At 35.5% G+C, this 17,388-nt stretch overlaps 9 non-coding genes and 1 pseudogene across 9 annotated transcripts; all 10 read left to right on the forward strand.

Annotated features, from left to right (window-relative positions):
* The first annotated feature begins 117 nt into the window (after window positions 1-117).
* On the forward strand, window positions 118-193 carry LOC134374376 (small nucleolar RNA SNORD113/SNORD114 family). The gene has a single exon (XR_010023228.1). It is a non-coding gene; the product is annotated as a small nucleolar RNA SNORD113/SNORD114 family (small nucleolar RNA).
* An 885-nt stretch (window positions 194-1,078) lies between these two features.
* On the forward strand, window positions 1,079-1,157 carry LOC134374388 (small nucleolar RNA SNORD113/SNORD114 family; annotated as a pseudogene).
* Window positions 1,158-2,047: 890 nt separating this feature from the next.
* On the forward strand, window positions 2,048-2,119 carry LOC134374369 (small nucleolar RNA SNORD113/SNORD114 family). Its single transcript, XR_010023223.1, has one exon. It is a non-coding gene; the product is annotated as a small nucleolar RNA SNORD113/SNORD114 family (small nucleolar RNA).
* A 902-nt stretch (window positions 2,120-3,021) lies between these two features.
* On the forward strand, window positions 3,022-3,093 carry LOC134374364 (small nucleolar RNA SNORD113/SNORD114 family). The gene has a single exon (XR_010023219.1). It is a non-coding gene; the product is annotated as a small nucleolar RNA SNORD113/SNORD114 family (small nucleolar RNA).
* A 936-nt stretch (window positions 3,094-4,029) lies between these two features.
* On the forward strand, window positions 4,030-4,101 carry LOC134374365 (small nucleolar RNA SNORD113/SNORD114 family). The gene has a single exon (XR_010023220.1). It is a non-coding gene; the product is annotated as a small nucleolar RNA SNORD113/SNORD114 family (small nucleolar RNA).
* An 866-nt stretch (window positions 4,102-4,967) lies between these two features.
* Window positions 4,968-5,039, forward strand: LOC134374362 (small nucleolar RNA SNORD113/SNORD114 family). The gene has a single exon (XR_010023217.1). It is a non-coding gene; the product is annotated as a small nucleolar RNA SNORD113/SNORD114 family (small nucleolar RNA).
* An 887-nt stretch (window positions 5,040-5,926) lies between these two features.
* LOC134374370 (small nucleolar RNA SNORD113/SNORD114 family) lies at window positions 5,927-5,998 on the forward strand. The gene has a single exon (XR_010023224.1). It is a non-coding gene; the product is annotated as a small nucleolar RNA SNORD113/SNORD114 family (small nucleolar RNA).
* An 874-nt stretch (window positions 5,999-6,872) lies between these two features.
* Window positions 6,873-6,944, forward strand: LOC134374368 (small nucleolar RNA SNORD113/SNORD114 family). The gene has a single exon (XR_010023222.1). It is a non-coding gene; the product is annotated as a small nucleolar RNA SNORD113/SNORD114 family (small nucleolar RNA).
* Window positions 6,945-8,852: 1,908 nt separating this feature from the next.
* LOC134374387 (small nucleolar RNA SNORD113/SNORD114 family) lies at window positions 8,853-8,924 on the forward strand. The gene has a single exon (XR_010023238.1). It is a non-coding gene; the product is annotated as a small nucleolar RNA SNORD113/SNORD114 family (small nucleolar RNA).
* A 3,781-nt stretch (window positions 8,925-12,705) lies between these two features.
* Window positions 12,706-12,779, forward strand: LOC134374390 (small nucleolar RNA SNORD113/SNORD114 family). Its single transcript, XR_010023239.1, has one exon. It is a non-coding gene; the product is annotated as a small nucleolar RNA SNORD113/SNORD114 family (small nucleolar RNA).
* Window positions 12,780-17,388: the final 4,609 nt, after the last annotated feature.

Consider the following 17,388-nt stretch of genomic DNA (forward strand, 5'->3'; position numbering starts at 1 on the left):
ATGACAGAATAGCTATTGAAGATCTTATTCTTGTTTTTGGTGGTTTATGTGTATTTCTTTATTAATGATTTAATTAATAAATGTGTAGATAAATATGAAGGCAAAGAAGCCTCCTCCTGGACCATTGATGACGACTGGTGCTGAATATAGCTTTATACGGTGAATATGACGTGTCTAAAACTCTGAGGTTCAACCCAAATGGGATCTAGTCCATTCACTTATTTAAAGTCCCACTGCAGATCGATATCAGAAGTATACGAGGATCTTGTCCGTGCTCTTGTGTTCATAAATAAAAATATTATTATAAAATTATAAATGGCAGAATAGAAAAATAAGTGTATGATCGAATAAAAATGAAGAGGGTAGCAGCATTGTTCATTGCTGAAATATGTATTATTCATTAGAATGAATAATAAATGAACCAAGTATATAACATTTTTCACTAAAGGTGATATAGGCAATAACAAGAAATATTAAGTTATTTCCCTGAGTCAGTTACAAGTTTGAAGTTCATTTTATAAGTAGAAAAATAAGTAAATATTTATTTTATTAAAAATTAAAAAGTACCTAAATGACCAGGTACATGAAGGGTAGAAATTATGGGCCCCTGGAGAGAATGTCTCAGTGTTTTCATCATGCTCTTTGCACGGTACTCTTCAGAATGGATTTACCGAGCTGATTCAAGCATTCTGCATGATTAAGATTCTTACAATACCTCTTTGTTCAGAAAGAGGTGAATCTGCAGATAGACAATATTCTTGTCTTAGTTGCAGTCACTTGTTTGAAGGTATTCATGGCAATACTAAAAAGTATTGAACAAAATAATATCCATGTCCCAATAGTATATATGATGTGAAATATTATGTCGGTTAATCAATAATGTGCAACATTGACATCAATTAATGAAAAAGATGTAGCATATATGGGAAACAATTCTATTGATAGATGTTAGGGATATTCAGGGATTTCATTTTTGCATTTTTCTGACTCAAGCATGTTTTATTATTTTCAGTAAATTAGTGATTTAGTCTTCACAAATGTAGAAGCAAATGAAGGAAAGTGAGCCCGTGAGTACACATGGACAAATGGTTACGACTGGTGGTTTCTGAGTCACGGGCTATGTATGAATAACACATGTGTGCAACTCTGAGCTCCAGCCCAAAGCGTAATTAGCCTATTCCTTCTGATTGAAGGGCTACCACAGAAAAGTGTTTGGGATACACAAAGATCATGCTCTTATTTTGGATATATAGATTTAGATTTATTATTATTAGTGAATGGAATTTAGAGCCCTTAATCAAATAGAAAGTAAATATGTAAAAAAGAAGAGGGTAAAGCATTGTCCAACTATGAACATAGTGTGGTGAGACATACTACTAATACAAATAGAGAAAACTTGCATCCATTAAGAAAAAAATTAGATCAACTTAGGATCACATATGCACTGATGCATTCGAGTCCATCATGTTGTTCTAAACTAGCTCCACGCTTGGAAATATTCATTTTGTTAAGAGAAAAAATACATACATTATGAAAAACTATTAAGCAACTGAATGATAAGTAAATAAAGTGTGGGAAGCAAGAACCGTGGAAGATCATGTCTCTGTTTTATTTATTTATTTTTTTATCTCCTCTGCTCTGCTTTGTTGACAGGATGGATGTGCTCCGGAAGCATTCCTCTGCGGTCACTAGCTCCATGAATGTGTCTGTTAGCAGGATAGAGACCCATGTGAGTAATAGTCACAGTTCCTCCCTTGGTTTAGGTGGTTTGCTTAAGCATATTCAACGTACTACCAAAAAAGCATATAATATAACCAAAGACGGCCAATTGTATGGTAGTCATAAATATGGGTGTGATATGAAGCATTCTATTGCATATATGAAAAACTGAGGATAATTCATGAAACACATGTGTAATTATAATATACAGATGAGGAGTACCAAGGCACTTGTAGGGTTTTCTTGTGAACCATAGGTTTTAAAATTATTGTTAGTGAATCAGTAAGTTAAACAACGGACAATGAATGGAGAAAAAGGGGACCAATCCTGGATCGATGATGACATCTGGTGGCGTACGAGTCACAGACGATGAATACGTGGCTTGAACTCTGAGGTCCGTCCCCAAAACAGATCTGATCCATCCCCTCTGTTTCAAAGGATCCTTCTAGATAAAAGTCAGAAATATAGAATGAATTTGTTTATGGTCTTTGTGTTCATGAATTTTCAGTCTACTTTTATTGGATCAATGTGAGAATCAAAAAACAAATGTAAAAATAAAGATAAATAAGGTTAAGCATTGTTCAATTGTAAAAATATGTGGTGAGGCAAGAAACACTATTAATATACACGTATTGAAATTGGTGAAGTGCAGAGAAATCGTACATACTCGTTACCTATTTGGCTAATGATTATATAAATTATAGACCGTTTCCAAGTACTGGGTTAGTGACAAGTCCAAAATTGCTCATTTCCTTCAGAGAAAATACAATAAAAATACTCCAAGTAATGCTTGCCTAAATGACTGACTGAATGAAAGGAGAGAAGCAAGGATCAATATTGAGAATGTCTCAATTTTGTTATCATCTTCTCTGCTCTATGCTCCTCAGAATGAGCGACTTGTGCTGATTTAAGAATTCTTGTATGGTCATGTGCTGTGTTGCGTCATGGTTGGGAGCCTGCAGACCCATGTGAGTAGTAGCCAACGCTCTGGTCTTCATTTGGGTGGTTTGTTTATGAGTAGTCGATGAATTATAAAAAAGTTTATAATAAAAAATGACCAATGCATCCCACTGATAGATGTGGGAGTGGCATAAAATATCCTATTGATAATGCATGTATAAAAATCTGAGAATAATTAATGAAACAAATGTATAAATGTTAGAATGATTCTGTGCACAGATTAGGAATATTAAGGCTGTTCTTGGGTTTTGTGAGTCATAGGTTTAGAAATTATTATTAGTGAATTAATGAAATTAATCAGTGGACAGGGTAAAAATGAATAGAGAAAAAGGGGACCAATCCTGGATCGATGATGACCGCTGGTGGCGTATGAGTCACAGACGATGAATACGTGGCTTGAACTCTGAGGTCCATCCCCGAACAGATCTGACCCATTCCCTCTGTTTCAAATGATTCTTATAGACAGATGTCAGGAGTATAGAATGGATTTGTTTATGGTCTTTGTGTTCATGAATTTTCACTCCATTTTATAATTGGATCAATGTGAGAATCAAAAAATAAATATAAAAATAAATAAAGATGAATAAGGTTAAACATTGTTCAATTATAAAAGTGTATGGTGAGGCTACGATAGTAGTAGCACATATTAAAAACAGTGAAGTCCAAAAAGAAATAAGTAGCACACGTCTGTCACCTCTTTGGGTAGTGATGGTATAGACTGTGTAAATTATATCAAATATTCAAGTTCTGGGTCAGAGGCCAGTTTGATATTGTTTATTTTCTTAAGAGAAAGTGAAATAAATATACTCCAAGTAATGATTGCCTAAATCATTAACTAATTATAGATGAAAAGCAAGAATCAATAGTACGAATGTCTCAATTTTGTATTCGTCTTCTCTGCTCTGTACTCCTCAGAATGGATGACTTGTAGTGATCTGAAGATTTCTCCAGGGTCACGACTCTGTTTCCGTCGTGGTTGGGAGCACGCAGACCCATGTGAGTAATAGTCGACGTTCTGGTCGTGTTTTAGGTGGTTGGTTTTAGAGGACTCAATATATCATAAAAAGGTGTATAATAGGGTCAGATATGGCCAACTCTGTCCCCGTGATGGATATGGGAGTTATATTGATAACCATCACTAAGTGTTCTATTGATAACACATGTATGGAAATCTGAGGATAATTAATGTAATAGATAAATCTGTGTTAGAATGATTCTATATACAGGTTTAGGAATATCAAGGTTGTTCTTGGGGTTTTGTGAATCATAGGGTTTAAAATTATTGCTTGTGACTTAATGAATTAAACAACAGACAAGGTAGAAATGAATGGAGAAAAAGAGGACCAATCCTGGATCGATGATGACATCTGGTGGCGTACGAGTCACAGACGATGAATACGTGGCTAGAACTCTGAGGTCCATCACAAAAAATCTCTAGTCCATTGCCTCATTCAAACGATCCTATAGACGGATGTCAGGAATGTACAATGTACTTTACTTGTTTTTCTTCTTTGCCTTTCCGTATTTTCATTCTATATTTATAGTTGGTCAATGTGAGAATTGATAAACAAATATGAAAATAAATCACAATGTCTAAATTTAAGCATTGTCCAATTATAAAAATATGTGGCAAGGCAAGAAATATTATTGATATATATTGAAACAGTAAAAACCAAAGAGAAATAAATGATACATGCCTGGACCTCTTTGGGTAATGATGGTTTAGACAGGACAGGTTAGAGACCAGGCTCAAGTTCTAAATCAGTGGCAAGTTCAATATTGCTCGCCTTCTTACTAGAAAACGAAATAAATAGACTTGAAACAATGCTTGCCTAAATGACTAACTAAATGAAGGTGAAAAGCAAGGGACAGTAGTGCGAATGTCTCAATTTTGTTATCATCTCTGTTCTGTACTCCTCAGAATGGACGACTTGTGGTGATTAAAGGATTTCTCCATGGTCACGTCTCTCCTTGCATCATGGTTGGGAGCATGCAGACCAGTGTGAGTAATAGTCAAAGTTCTTGTTTTGCTTTGGGTAGTTTGTTTAAGAGGATTCAGTGTACTATAAAAAAGTCCATAATATAATCAAAGATGGCCAACTATACCCCAGTGAGAGATATGGGAGTGATATAGGTAGAACAATGATAAAATGTTTCTGTATACAGTCTATGAACATCAAGGCTGTTCCTGGAATTTTGTGAATCATAGGGTTTAAAATTATTGAGTGAAATAATGAATTAACCAACAGACAAGGTAGAAATTAATGGAAGAAAAAGATAATCAATCCTGGATCGATGATGACATCTGGTGGCGTATGAGTCATATACGATGAATACGTGGCTTGAATTCTGAGGTCCATCACAAAAACATCTAGCTCGTTCTCTGTGTTTGAAATGATCCTGTAGACGGATGTCAGGAACATAGAATGTATTTGTTTTTGGTCTTTGTGTTTAGATATTTTCATTCTACTTTTGTAAGTGGTCAGTGTGAGAGCTGATAAACAAGTGTAGTAAAGGTGAATAAATTTAAGCATTATCCAGTTTTTAAAATACATGGCTAGTCAAGAAACCCTATGAATATATAATGAAAGGGTGAAGTCCAAAGATTAATGAATGGTACCTGCCTGTGATCTCTTTGGCTAATTATAGGCAGTATAAATTAAAGAAGATAATCAAGTTTTTGTTCAGTGGCAAGTTCAATATTGTTAATTTTCTTAATAGAAAATGAGGAACAAATAGACTTCAAATAATGATTGCTTAAATGACTGACTAAATCAAAGTGAAAAGCAAAGATTAATGTTGAGAATGTCCCAATTTTTTTTATCATCTTCTCTGCTCTGCACTCCTCAGGATCGACCACTTGTGGTGATTAAAGGATTTCTCTATGGCCACGTGCTCTGCTTGTGTCAGGATTGGGAACATGCACCCAATGTGAGTAATAGTCAACGTTCTTGTCTAGATATAGGTGGTTTGTTTAAAAGGACATAATGTATCATAAAAATGCATAATATATCAAAGATGGCCAGCTGTATCCCAGAGATGAATATGACTGTGATATGAGGTATTTTATTAATATTGCTATATGAAAAAATGAGGGTCTATCAATGTTAGACTGATTCTGAATACAAATTAGGAATATGAAGGCTGTTCTTGGGGTTCAATCATAGAGCTTACAATTATCACTAGTGAATTAATGATTCAATCAACAGAGAAGGTAGAAATGACTGGAAAATAAGAGTACCAAACCCGGATCGATGATGATGGCTGGTGGCGTATGAGTCATGGACGATGAATACGTGGCTTGAATTCTGAGGTCCATCCCAAGACAAATCTAGCCCATTATCTGAAGTGATCCTATATATAGATGTCAGGAATATACCATGTGTTTGTTTTCAATCTCTGTGTTTGCATATTTTCATTCTATTTTTATAATTGGTTAATGTGACAATCATTGAACAAATATAGAAATAAATAAAGATGAATAAGGTTAAGCATTGTCCAATTATAAAAACATGGTGAGGCAAGAAACACTATTAATATATACCAAAATGGTGAAGTCCAAAGAGAAATAAATGATACATGTCTGTCACCTCTTTGGTATAGTTATAGACAGCGCTCAAATTTTTGGTCAGTTTCAAGATTGAACACTTTTATTTTCTTAACAGAAAAAGAAATAAGTATATTCCAGGTAACAATTAGTCTTAACAACTAATTGAAATCTAAAAACTTAGGCTTAATATTGAGGATACCTCAATTTTGTTATCATCTTCTCTTATCTGTACTCCTCAGAATGGACATGCCTGTGCTGATTTTAGGATTCCTCCCTGGTTGTGAGGTCTGTTTGCAACACGTGTAGGAAGGCACATGCAGAGCAGCGTGAGTAATGGTCCAAGTTCTTGCCTTTCTTTGGGTGGTTTGTTTAAGAGTATTTAATGTATTATAAAAAGTGTGTAATAGACTCATAATGGCCAACTGTCTGCCATGGAGGGAGTATTACATTGATAATGCATTTATGAAAAACTGAGGATAATTGACATAACAGACATATTAATGTTAGAATGATTCCATATACAGATTAGGAATATCAGGTCTGTTCTTGGATTTTTGTGAATAAGAGAATCTAAAATTATTAATGAATTAATGAATTAATCAATAGACAATTAGAGATGAATGGAGAATAAGAAGACCAATCCTGGATCAATGATGACATCTGGTGGTGTGTGAGTCATAGATGATGAAAACGTGGCTTGAACTCTGAGGTCTGTCACAGAAGGTAACTAGTCTGTTTCCCCTGTTTGAAATGATCCTAGAGGCAGACGTCAGGGGTATAGAATGAATTGGTTTCAGTCTTTGTGTTTATCCATTTTCATTCTATTTTTATAATTGGATCAATGTGAGAATCAATAAACAAATATATAAATAAATAAAGATAAATAAGTTAAGCATTGTTCAAGTGTAAAAATATGTAGTGAAGACAGAAACACTATTAATGTATATTGAAATGGTGAATTCCAAAGAGAAGTCTCATATTCCCACAATCTCTTTGTCTAAAGGATGATGTAGACAGTATAAATTATAGAGAGTGTTTGATTCTGGGCAAGTTCAAATTGTTTATTTTCTTAATAGAAAGTGAAATGAATAATCTTTAGACTAGTGATTGTGTAAATGAGTAACTAAACGAAAGCTGGAAGGCGAGAATCATTGCAGAGAAGGCCTCATTTTTGTCGTCATCTTTTTTGCTCTAGCCCCCTCGGAATGGACATCCTCACACTGATTAAGGATTTTTTCTTGTTCGTGAGAAGACTGCATGGTTGCATCTCTGCGTTGGGAGCTTGGAGACCAGTGTGAGCAATCATCAATTGCTTGTCTTGGCTTGGGTGGTTTGTCTAAAGGTTTCCACTGTATTAACCAAAAGTATGAAATAGAATCAAAGAATCCCATTTATAGCCTAGTGGTTAATATGGAATGAACATAAAGCATTTTATTGATGAACGTGTATATGAAAACCTGAGGATAACAATGAAGGAGATGTAGTACTGTGAGAATGAGTCTGTGTTTACAGATTAGAGATATCAAGGCTCCTCTTGGGATTTGTGAGTTGTAGTGTTTAAAAGTTATTAACGGTGAATTAATGAATTAGTAAATAAAGAATGTAGCAATGAAGAAGAGAACCAGGATCTGGACCAATCCTGGATTTACAAACATATAAATAAATAATCCTTTATCAATCATGACAGTTCATCGTATGAGTCATTGACTCTGAGGTCTGTCACAAAAAAAAAATAGAATTCTTCTCTTTTCAAAGTGATCCTATAGAAGAATTTCAGGAATATACAAGAACCTTTTTTCTGCTCTTTGTGATCGTGTATTTTCAATCTATTATTGTAATTGGAGCAGTGCAAGAACTGCTACACAAATATACAAATAAATAATGTTGAATAGGGTTAAACATTATCCAATTATAAAAGTATTTTGTGAGGCAAGAAAACCTATTAAAATATATTGAAAACACTGGTACCTATTAGGATATAAGGTATTTACTTCTTTGGTTAAGGGTGATATAGACAGTGATAAGTAATAACCAATGTTCATATTTTGTGTCAGTGACATGAACAATATTGTTCATAGAATAAAATAAAATAAATGTTATTCCAAATTACGTAAATGGCAAAGTGAAAGATAAAATGCAAAGAACAATGCAGACGTTTCAATTCTTTTTATCTTCTCCTGTGCTCTGTACTCCTAAGAATGAATACGCTCGAGCTTACATGAGCATTTCTGTGGTCAGAAGACCTGTGGTGCACCTCTGCGTTATGGGCATGAAGATCAGTGTGAGTAATAGACAAAGTTCTCCTCTTGGTGTCAGTGTTTTTTAAAAAGGCGTTCATGTTATTATTAAGAAGTATGAAATATATTCATTGAAGGTGAACTGTGGCCCAATCATAAAAATGGCATGAATATAAAGTATTATGTTGATTAATGCATATAAACAACAGTGAGGTTAATTAATGAAAGAGACATATTGCTGCTAGTAATATTGTATAGACAGATATTAAAGATATTCAAAGATATTGCTCTTAAGTTTTGTGGTAATTATTTTGTTATTATTAGTGAACCGATGAATTAATCAATAAAAACATGTAGATGCGAATTTAGAAAATAAGGGCCAAGCCTGAGCCCATGAGGTCTAGTGGCGTATGAGTTGTGGACGATGAATACTACGTCTCTGGCTATCTGAGGTCCAATATTGTAGAAATCTAATCTATGCCTTTGGTGGAAAAAATCTAAGGTAGATATTCAAGGATCTTGAGCTTCTAATTTTATAGTTTATGGGTCATGATTATAATAATCACGTGGAAATGTAATGATTCCATGGAATAAGCCATAGACAAATATTTAATGATTAAAGATGAAGAGAGTGAGGCATATTCATAATTTTTAACATATGATGAGGCAAGAAATATTATTAACATAATTTGGCATGGATAATAAATGGACCAGTGATTTTACCTCTTTGGCTAAGATTCACATAGCCATTGATAGGTAATATTCAGTGTTACTGCTTTGGGTCAATTGTAAGTTCAATATTTGCTTTTTTAAGAGAAAAATAAGCAAACATTGCCATAAATGAATACATACTAAATGACTGTGTATATGAAAGGTGAAATGCAAGGACGAATGGGTAGGAAGTCTCAATTTATCTTCTGCCCCTCCTTGTACTTGTCAGAACAGGCACTCCTGCACTGATTGAGGCATGCTTCCATGGTCACCAGACCTACGGCTGACTTGGGAGTGTGGAGACAAATGTGAGTACTCAAAGTTCTTGTCTTGCTTTGGGCCACTGAAGAGCAATCTGTTATTTAGAAGTAGGAAATATAATCAAAGAAGGCTAACCATGGCGAGCTACTGAGCACGGGATTGATATAAAACGTTAGGTGGTGTGATCCATATTTGAAACACTCAGGTCAATTCAAGAAACGTGTAATTTCTGTGGCAAATGATCTACAGATAGATGTTTGGGATATCATGGCTTTTGTTATGTTTTCTTATTCATGTATATTTCTTTATTATAAAGTAGTAAATTAATGAACAAATGATTAGACAGTATAAGTGAGGACAAAGATTTGTGATCCTGGACTGGTGGGGATGACTTGTGATATGTGCATCAAGGTTGATGAATGTGTTTGAGTCCAGCATAAAAGGAATGTAGTCTATTGCTCTGTTGGAAAGGATCCTATAGATGGTTGTTAAAAATATTCAGTTATCCTATTTTTGTGTTTTTGGGCTTATGGATAATGATCATATTATTACAAGTGAATTAATACACAAAGAGCTCAAGAAATAGGAATAAGTGAATAAAAATATGGCCACGCCTGGACCAAATATAGCATATGCAGAGAAACATGTTGTAGTACTTACCTCTTTCTGAAGATTTGGGATTCATGTTTTTTATTTATTTATTTTTTTTCACCTCTCAGAATGAGGAACATGGAGACAAGTGTATGATTGTCAATGTTTACATTCTGGGTTGTTTTTGGTTTACTGGTTGTTTATTTTATTACTAAATAAGAAAGTCGTTTATACAATGACATAAAAGACTAAGCACTATTTAAATTATTGAGGGCCAGTGACAAAACTGTTATATAACAAGAGCTACTGTGCTCACTAAATTCCATTACAAAGCTACATCATCTGTTATCACTTTAGTAATGAGCTACTATTATCCATGCTGTTGTCTTGAGTGTGTACCAAGATACTGATTTTATCTTCACAGTGACTAATAGAATAAGTCAGTAATAATCAATTAGCTAAAAGGGACAATGCATGGGCCAGTAAAGCGCTTATCTCTAAGTAATGGTTATGATTTCACCAGTTTCTGAGATCGTGGTCTCTGTAAGACAAATATTTTTGCTTTACAAGTTTTTGAGTAAGGAAGCTATAGACAGGTATGCACACTATCAGTTATGTTCTGGGTTTCTGAGAGTTTAAACATTGTTCCATTTCTTTTAAAAGGAGGAATAGTTGGCCAAATTAGTTTATGAATAAATTAACAAAGTAGGATCAGGCACTGTTCATAGGTATGAAATTGCTTTGAAACAAGTGTTTAGATGTATCTAATTCTGTATATATGAGGTCCGAAGACTTAGGTGGTATGTATGGGCAGAGGCATTAAAACTGATGTGTCTTATAGATACCTCTTATTCCTGATGGATTGTAGACACAAAAGATATCTATTTTTAATGCAAAGTTAATAATTGAATTAATTGACAAAATGGGTTATTTTTTGTCCAGTTGTAAAAAGGACATGACCCAAATTTTAAGAATAATCTAAACCTGCTCATGTTGCGTTTAATAGAGTGTTAGAGCAGTATTGAAATCTAAGCTGTTTCATTCTTAACATTTACTTTCTAATGCCTAGAATGGATCCTCCTTGGTGAAGGTCTTGGCTGGTAGTCTCTGGGTAAGAAGCTGTAGACCTATGTAAATAATGCACAAAGTTCTTGTCTTTGGATGGTGTTTTGTTCATAGGTATTCATCATATTATTGAAGAATGGATAAATGGCTACATCTGTACAAAAAATTAAAGATGACCAGGGATGAGCATGTGTTACACACCAAGGATCAGGAAGCAGTACAACTGGTGAATTATTTTTAATATCATCCTGGAACATTAATTTATTAATAAATAAATAAATCAAGGATGCTCCCTCTTTGGGAAGGGTCATATAGACAAAGAATAGTACTGATCAATGTTCTTGCTCTGGGTCAGTGGTGAGTTCAAGTTTGTTTAATTCATTAAGAGAAAAGGAAATAAATAATTTCATGAATTAAACAATACCTAATTGTAAGTAGCTAAGTAAATTAAGGAAGAAAACAAATCGGTGGAAAGAATTTTACTTATTTTCTCCGTTTTATGCAAGGTACTCTTGCATATTTATTTAACATTTTTTAGCATATTCATTTCTCCCCCCTTCTTTTTCTTTTAATTTCTCTCTCTCTCTCTCTCTCTCTTTTTTTTTTTTTTGTCATCTGCTTTCAACTCCACAGAATGGATACATTCAAGCCAATAATTATTATGTAATGGTAAAGACTTTTTTGGTTCAATGTGAGTGGTAATTCAAATACTTGTCTCTGGGTGGTCTATTCAGAAAATTCAGTATATGATTAAAGAATGTGGAAGATACTCAGTGACTGCCACGTAAAGACCAGTGATGAGATCGTATCATAAATCAAGGTACATGACGAATTCAATTCAGCACAACAGAAATCCTTTTAAAAAAGGAGCTCTATGCTCTTATCTCTGTGAGTAAGGGACATGGAGTCCAGTATCTGTAACTCATAATTTTTTTATATGTTGGGTGGTTTATTCAGGCGTGTTCATTATACTATTAAAATGAATATCTGAATACATTAGTAAAATGAAGTCTGTTCAGGAGCCAGAGATAGGAATACGGCATAAATCATTATTGATGATTAATTTCTATGATGGTTGCTTCATGTTCACTAAATTAAAACATAAATCTAGGCCTTTTCATTTATTAACATCCTCTTTATGTTCCACAGGATGGATGTACCATAGCTAATTAAATTATTCTGCAGTTATGAAGATGTTTTCCTTATCGTTCTGGGTGAGGTGAGTACCATGCAAAATAAGTAATAAAGTTCTTGGTTTGGGTGCTTAGCCATGGTTTCCACTGTGTCATTTAGAAAGATAATTAAATTTTAAAAGGCCACGCATTGGCTGTTGATGAGAATGCGTTACGAACCAAAACTAATCCATTAATTAATTTTGCACAAATGAGGCAAAAGAAAAAAAAAACATTGCTTTTTCATCCATTTTCAAAAGTTAAATGTCCCATTTTATGTTTGCCCCATTTATTGTTTAAATATTCTCCCCTTTATAAAGATCTAGGCTGTTACTCATTTAGGGAGTCAGTCTTCTGGTTGTTGAATAGCATGGTGGGTCCATGGTTGTTCATTGTAACATCTAAAAATTGCTCCAATTAAATGTAGAAAGGCCTCATCTGGACCAATGATGAGAATGGAATGCATCTGAATAAAAATTATGATCAATCACTTTTTGAACAACTGAGGTCCATTGCATAAGGAGAACCGTGGGCAACCTTTGTGGGAATGATCTCAGGAAAGTTCAAAGGTCTAGTTCTGGAGCTTAAGATGGTTCACGAATACTAATTTTTTTTTTTATTATTGGTGAATAAATGAATGGATCAATAAACAAATATATTTATGAGTAAAGAAAAAGAGGTCAAAACATGGACCAATTTTGAGGGTATGTTATAATGCAAGAAATATTATTGATTCAGCTATGAAATTAAAAAAGATTAAAGTTGTTACCACTTTGTGTAGGGAGCAGCTAGAGGTATTTAATAGTCAGTGTTCTGCCCTAGTTTGCTGTGGGTTTCTGGATGTTTGATTCATAGAGAAAAAAAGTTAAAATTAAACAAATAAACAAATAAATAAATGGTTATGTAAGTGAATGAGTATGAACCGATCATGAGGATATTTTATTCTTTTTATATCTGCTTTGTACTCCCACAGAATGGACACGTCTCGGCTGTTTTAATCATATTTCAGGATGAAGATCTTGGCTGTTAGCTATGTGAGCACGGAGAGTATGGACCAGGGTAAGTAATAGATTAAGTTTTTATTCTTGGTTTGGTCTCTTATTTCACAAATGATGACTTTATTATTATAAGAATTATTATCAGATCAAATGGTTTCATGCAATCATAAAATCAAAGAAGACCCATGATGAGAATGTGTCCTGACAAGCATCATGGTCAATTCATTTTGCAAAACCAAGATCTATTAAAATACAAGTTAAGATTGCCACCTCTTAGATTAAGGAGATTATAGACAGATTCTAGTCTTATCAAAGATCTTTTTCTTGGGTTGGTTGTGTCTCCCTTGGGCTTTATTACCTTATTAATTGTTACTTTATGAAAAAATAATAAATAGTCAAGCAAGTAAAAAGTAAATACGCTTATGACAAATCATGAGATTATATCATGAAATAAGGATTTTACTTGGGTCAATTATTTTACGTCTCTGTTTAAAGAGTCCACAGGAAGATTAATAGTCAATTTTCCCCCCTCTTTTTTGGTAGCAGATAATGTTATTGTTGACTTTAATTTTGAAAATGAGTAACTGACTAAATTAATAAACAAGGGAAAATTCATATCGAAAGAAAAAATCACCAAGAGTATTTCAAAGATAAAATTTTAGGAAATAAAAATTATGATCAACCCTATTCTGCTTCTGTGAAATCCATTTAAACGAAAAGATTTAATCTCTTCTCTGTGTATAATGAAGTCAGAGGCTGATGTTAAAATATTCATTGGTTTTGTTATTGTATTTTGATGGGTTCATGAAGTTGATTACCATTATTATTATTACTTAGTAAATCAGTCTATTAAAAAGTTAATTAGAAAGGGCAAATCATGGGCCAGTGATTGAAATGTATTTTGAAACAAGGATTATGATTGTAACACTTCTGCACCACTGACATCTATGAAATGAACCTTAATCTTTTATATGTTTGTTTTAGTAGCATATAATATATGGTACCACTCTGCATGTACTAGTGAAATATTTTGTACATTTTTGCATGCTACTTCCATGAATTATCTTTTCCTGACCTCAGGCACAAATTCTAGTGAACTGATTTATTTAGAGTTGGTGATAGGAGGCCACTATACCCCATCTTTTTTATTTTCTGTCAGTTGGTATCTGAGAGAGGGCTAAAATAAACTGATATGAAGGTATTAATTTGAGCTCAACATGTACTGACCCTAATCCTTGTTAGACCCTGTGTTGGGTGTGGCATTCATACGTGAATTTGATCTACTTCTAGTCATCAAGTAGCTCTGTGGGATTAGATGAAAACCTGCTTATAGATGTAACAATTCAGCATAATAGGGGCAAGTAGGTGTGCTTTCCAGAAGCACAGCAGACATTCCCTCAGCTTCATCTTAAGTTTCAGTGGTTTACGGAAAAGCTGACTCCCGAGCCAATGACAAACTCACTAGGCTGTGAGCTCCATGATGCTGGGATCATGCTCCTCTCATTGACTGCTCTGCCACTTGTCCCTAGCACACAGAGCACATGTAACCAACATTTGTTGAATAACTAGGTGAATAAATAATGAATAAAAGAATGAATGAGTCAAGTAGTGAGTTAGTGAATGAACGAGTCCTTGAGTAAACAAAGGAATGAATGAAGTGTGAAGGAGTACGCAAGGAAGTGAATGGATTCACAGTGAACTAATGAGTAAATCAACAAATGAATAAATGCATGGTGTGTTAATGAGTGGATGAGTCTGTGCAAGTAAGGAAGTCAAAAAGTGAATGAGTGAGTGGTAAAATACTAAATGAGTGAATGAATAAAAGACTAGCAGATCAATGAATCAGTAAATGAAAAATGAGTGCGTAAACAAATGAGCGTGTTTCTGAGAGAATTTATGAGTTAATGGATAAATGAAAGCTAATTAGTAAGGAGGGAATAAGTGAATTAGTGAGTCAGTGTATGAATCAATGACTGGATGAGTCAATGAGCAACCAAATAATGAATTAATTAATAAGTCAAGGAATGAGCGAGGGAATAAATGAATAAATTAATGAAAGAGGAAAAGGTTGAGTAAATTAACTGAGTAAATAAAGTCAGTGAATAAAACAAATCATGAGTGAATAAAAAGGCAAATGGATGGATAAATATATTACAGTCAATGAACAAAATTATGAATTATTGAGTGAATGAGTCAGTGAATGAGTATGTAATCAAGGAATAAATTAACTGCTCTGGAAAGGAATGAGTGAATGAGTGACTCAGTAAATGAGTAAATGAGTCAGCTATCCATGTGTGTGGCAGTGAGTGAATGAACTCACACTGCGACTCTTTCCCTGACTGACTGTTCCAGGAGAGTAGCCACACCCCAGCTTCATACCACAGCATAAATACCTCACCCAGAGCACCCATTCTACTCTGTCATGGGCATTTGTTTACATGTCATCACTAAACTGATGTGCCTTGAGGGCCAGGAAGTGGGTCACATTCTTCTCAATCTCCCTAGCGCCTGCCCAGCCCTGAGCCTTGTAGGCGCCTCGTAAATTATTGCTGAATGGATGAACGAATAACTAAAAATACATGTGCTTTTGTGGAACCAGGATGGCCTGCCTCAGAACACCCTGGGAGCTTTGGAGAAGCGCGTTGTGCGTCAGACGGTCTGTGGCGTCCTCCTACATAGTCCAGATTCTCCCTTGAGTCCAGCTTCCTGTGCCAGACAGGGAGACAGGATACTGGCAGTTCTGACTGCCCTGGACATTGGCCCGTCCTTGGGCGATGTTGGCTTGGCGTGGTGGAATGGAAGCCCTCGGTCTTCCCGAAAGCTACCCTTGTCTCTGCCAAGACAGGAGATAGAAAATAACCCAGTCTTGTTTTTGTGCCTCCAGGGAATGGGCCTGCTCCTTCGTTTTCCAAGCAGACTGACTTCTTCCTCATTCTTGTGGTGAGACTTTGGATTTGATGAGAGGTTTCTCGACCTTCGGCCTTAGCTTCATGTTAGATGAGGATAGTGATACCTACCTGACTGGGTTGTCATGTGGTTTAACAAGAACTTATTAGAATGACCTTAAATAACACAATACATGTCACGCACATAGTGTACCTGAGAGGAAATAGATGCCTCAAAAATGTTGTATGCCGATATTCTCCATCCCCACCCAAAGGAGCTACAGTTGGTGATTTCAACTGCGTACATTTAAAAGCTCCCAAATGGATGCAATACTCAAATTCTCCTGTTCCAGAAGACAGGAGAGTTCAGCTAAGTTCTGGGAAGACTGCCAGTTTGCATGGGATAGGCCAGTCCAGACTACACACCTTTAAGGCAGCATGACATGCCCTCCTACCAAGGAACAGACAACAGGAAAGGTGAGTTGGCAGCACCTTTGCTGTATGCGGGTTGCTTGCCTGAGACCCAGTGCTCATCCCTCTCTCAATCTTCCCTCCCTTCCCCCTTCCTTCAACACATATGTGTTAAGCACCCACTGTGTGCTGAGCACTGACCACTCCTCTTCCGCTCTTGGCTGGTTCCTGACCCGGGATTTCAACTCTCACTTCTCACCTTGCACTTTCCTTCAGATCTGCGGATTGGTGTTCAGTCATCTGGCTTGGAATCCAGCCCCCTGCTCCATGAGGATTTGATCTGGACTGACGCCGTCGGCCTTCCAACTACAGACCAAATCAGGTCAACTCTCCCTTCTTGATTTTGGACATCTGGGGCTCTAATTTTGACTCTTGGAGGTTGGCTATTTCCCATCAGGGCAAGCTCCAGCCCCTCATGAGAGGACTTCACACCATGTTGGTGGCACATGGGACCTCTGAATCTGAGGTTGGGCGTCAAGATCAGCACCCAGGGCTTTTGGCTGGAATGTAAGATTTGCTCGGTAAATGTGTGCAGATACAGGAGACAGGAGTTAGCTTCTCACTCAATCAGAACGCCTTGGTAAATAAGGCCTCCCGACCTCATGGCTTTCAGCAGCTTTGAATTAACTTTAGTTTTCTGGTACTTCCCACTCATTACTCAGGCTTGAGCTAGGCCAAACATGAATGTCACCACTTCTCATATGTTCACGGTGCCTCGTCTCTCCCTGAGCTTCCCACTTCCCTTTGTTCAAATCTGTCCTTTCTTAT

Source organism: Cynocephalus volans, chromosome 3, assembly GCF_027409185.1.
Source record: "Cynocephalus volans isolate mCynVol1 chromosome 3, mCynVol1.pri, whole genome shotgun sequence".
In the NCBI taxonomy this organism is placed as follows: Eukaryota; Metazoa; Chordata; class Mammalia; order Dermoptera; family Cynocephalidae; genus Cynocephalus; species Cynocephalus volans.